The sequence below is a fragment of the Corvus brachyrhynchos genome, unplaced genomic scaffold (genome assembly GCF_000691975.1).
Source record: "Corvus brachyrhynchos isolate BGI_N302 unplaced genomic scaffold, ASM69197v1 scaffold44, whole genome shotgun sequence".
Lineage (NCBI taxonomy): Eukaryota > Metazoa > Chordata > Aves > Passeriformes > Corvidae > Corvus > Corvus brachyrhynchos.
The window spans coordinates 706,082-709,538 of NW_008238359.1; the positions used below are offsets into that span (position 1 = coordinate 706,082).

The 3,457-nt window shown below is 49.5% G+C and overlaps 1 protein-coding gene across 1 annotated transcript in view; it reads left to right on the top strand.

The window, feature by feature from the left end:
* The first annotated feature begins 2,636 nt into the window (after nt 1-2,636).
* LOC103616724 (solute carrier family 2, facilitated glucose transporter member 3) overlaps nt 2,637-3,457 on the top strand; it is an 8,018-nt gene continuing 7,197 nt past the window's right edge. The window contains exon 1 of the mRNA XM_017735962.1: nt 2,637-2,750. The gene's annotated coding sequence lies outside the window, so the exon portion shown is untranslated. The remainder of the gene's footprint in view (nt 2,751-3,457) is intronic.

The following is a 3,457-nucleotide window of genomic DNA, read 5'->3' on the forward strand; positions in this document are numbered from 1 at the left end:
GTCGCTGGATCGATTTGGTTTCGTGCGCGTGGCCTGATGATGCGCATGATGCTGTCCGTGCTGTAGGGTATTGATCACGAGGTTTGTTTCGCTGGCGGCGCCGCACTCGGTTTGTCCCAGGGTTTAGGATGCTAAAAGGGGGATTGCTCTTAAAGGCACTTTTTGGGTGGTGGTGGTATGAGTTATAAAGGCATTTTTAAATTTGAAGAAGGTGGCAGAGCATGGGCTTCCCCTCTTTCTCATATGGAGAGCAGGGGACATCTGCTCATCTGCAGCTGCGAGTGAGGTGTGCAGCAGTGGAGTGAGCTCATGGCTGCGTGTGTTTGAATGTGCTAAGGGAGACAGCAAATACCCAGCTGGACCTGGTGCGGGATGCCGGGGAATTACACGGGAGCAGCCAGAATTGGAGAAGGCCCGGGCTCTCATCGCCATGTTGTTGGGAGGGTGATGAGGACAGCGTGAGAGGATGAGGCAGAGGAAGGGAGAGCGTCTGGTCAAGGTCGCTCGGAGAAGCGCGGAGAGGCCGCTCCTGCCGGGCTCAACAAGTTGTACAACTCTGGGGTTGCAGTCAGTGAAGGAGGGGAGCTGGTGAGGAGCATCTCCTGGGAAATGAATGCAGCCGATGCCTGTGGTCGGAGGGAGGGGTGGTGGTTCGAATTCCGTGCTGGTGTACAGACCTCAGTCTTGAGCCTTTAGATAGAGTGGGTGTAGCTGTGCTATTTCCGAGCTGCCCGCTTGCCTTTCGGGAAGCGAGGCACTTGCAGCATTAACAAATGATCCATACATTAGATCACAGTCTGGCTCACTGGAGGGGATGGGTCATGCCTTGTGATGTCTAGGTGGTGGGAGGCTGGGTAGGAGATGAATAGCAACAGCCAGGAGAAGAAGTAGGAAAGAGGGTAGAACAACTAACCTCCTTACAGTTTATTTATGTACCACCGCAGTGAGGGGTACCCACAAAGCAGGGACCTTGTGGTCCCTGCAGCACCCAGAAGAAAAAGGCCAGCTGAGATCACTGCAAGCCATGACAAAGCAGAGTCCTGGGGGAAAGGTGCTTTTGTGTAAACCATGTGGAGAGCTGGGGTTTGCCTGCAGCTTTGCCATACTTGCTGGCTAGAGATGGCCTGGCCTGGAGTCCTAAAACTGCTTAGATATTATAATGCATTTCTACAGGCATCCAGATGCTTTGAAAGTTCTGTGTCCTTGTGGTTCTCTGCCAAATTTCCTTGAGATAAAGAGGGGAGCGGTCACAGGGTGCCTGTGAGAATGCCTGGATTGCCTATGGTGTGTTCAGGTGTGAATGCTACCTCTGTGCTCATCTGCTCCTTGTCCACTTTGTCTCCACCACTGACCGGGGCAGGAGGACATTTACATGATGTAGATGCAGGAAACCATGGCTGAGAGTAATTTCCTCAATTTCTGTTTATTCAGGCTGAACTGGTTGTGTCTGAGGGTTGTGCAGGCCAGAAGCACAGACGTGCTTGCCTTGAAAAGATTGGTGAAGGTGTCATGAGCACTGACAGAAGGTTATTGTCAAAAACTTTGGGCAGTTTGAGAACCACTACTCCTGGAGCTGAGCTAGAAAGTGAGAGACTGGAAGAGCTGTGACAGTAGGCCTCAACAAGTAGTTTACTCTGCCAGGCTTAAGTACAATAATAGGAAAGTCTTGGAAAAGGAACTGTTGATATTTTTGGAAAAGCTTTCATACCTCCTGAGATGGGAAGGAACACAATTTTTCCAAATTATGCCAACTCAAGCACTGGCTGCCTAAGTGCCAACTCCTGAGTCACCTGCTCCCCCACACCTCCCTCACTCAGAGCTGGCTTAAATGCCACGAGCTTTAAAAATGAACAAAATGTCAGATGCTTTTCGCTGACACTTAAATTTCTCGGTCTGTGGGGCTTCTGAGGTTGGACCTTCAGGCTTTCCCTATGGCTCTGAGGGCTCAGCAGTTTTTTATTTAAATAGAGATTCAGGTACACTGAAATTCCAGGCAGTGTACATCATTTAAAATACCAGCTATTGCCCCAGCTTAAAGAAAAATAGATGGGGAGCTTGGTAGCAGCTGCTGCCACCTCTTGAGGCACGCTGCTCTGCCAGGTGCCCTGGGGCAGGGTTGGGAAGCTCTCGCCTGGGAAAAACACTGTTGCCGCTGAAGAGTGCGTGTTGTAACTGTTATGAGTGACTGCCAGTGTAGCTCATGGGCAGATCGGTGACTCAATTTGTGGGAACTTGTCAGCTGGCGCAGGAAAGAGTTAGACCCTTCTTTCATGACATGCCAGAGATCAGCAAAAGCTTCTGTAAAGCAGATCAACCCAAAATAACAGCCACTAATGCAGCCAGTGTATTCATTACTAATGAGCTGCGAAAAGTTGCTGAAGGTCAGGAGATAATAAAGGGGTGGCCCCGACAAGCCCTCCTACTTGTAGTCACAGAACTTTCCCTGCTGTACAGTTGCATCCCCCTTTCCTGGGAGGGGGATCCAAGGGATGCTACTGGTACCCACCCACCCTTGCTGGATAAAAGCCCATTCCCTGCCCTCAGAGCCCTTGCACATGGCACCTATGAGCGGCAGCTGCTGTTTATGCTGAAGAGAAACTCAAGTTGTGTAGAAAGCCAAATTAACTAAATAATTGTTCCCTCTCTTTCCACAGAAAATCACAGCGCCTCTTGTCTATGCTGTTTGCATTGCTGCCATTGGATCTCTCCAGTTTGGGTACAACACTGGTGTAATTAATGCACCTGAGAAGGTGAGACGAGGAATGAGCTGGGGAGGTGGGATGAGTGAGGGGCTGATGGGAAGACAGTGGTGTAGAAAGGAGAGGGACTGTCTCCCCAGCAGCCAATAATTTGGTTCTGGTTTATGTAGTCAATAAGGCATTTAAAGCCCCCTTTCAAATATAACATTGAACAGGAAGGGCAAACTTTTGGGGAGGAGAGAGAGCAAACAGAGATTAATTCTCCTAATTAGGAGCGCAGGAAGGGCAGGGGGGCTCCATCTGCCATATGTGGTGTGTGGAGGAATGTGAGCCACTTTGGTTTTGAGTCAGAATAAACCAACCATGGCAGAAGGAATGCAGAGAGCAGCAGGCAGAAAACAGTTAAGGGCTGGTAGGAATTACAGCTGCCCTAATTTAGTTTATTTCAAGTTTCTTTATTTTACTTGTTTATTCATTCCTTGTGTTAAGTATAGATTCAGTACTTGCAAAAGGGTTGTGACTTGGCCATTCTGACCGAATCATCTCATGACTGTAGCCTAAGAACCAAGACGTGAAGAAAATGAGATGTGGTTTTCATGTAACTTTAAGATGGTTCCTCTGTCAAGAACTGAGTCATGAATACCACATCCACCCTGTCTCCGGGAAGCGATGTTCATGACAGGATGGGGGATGGGGTTGGTCCCTCCCTAGCTAATGTCCTGCTGCCATCTGCTGGGGGGGGCTCTCTGTCCCCCCCC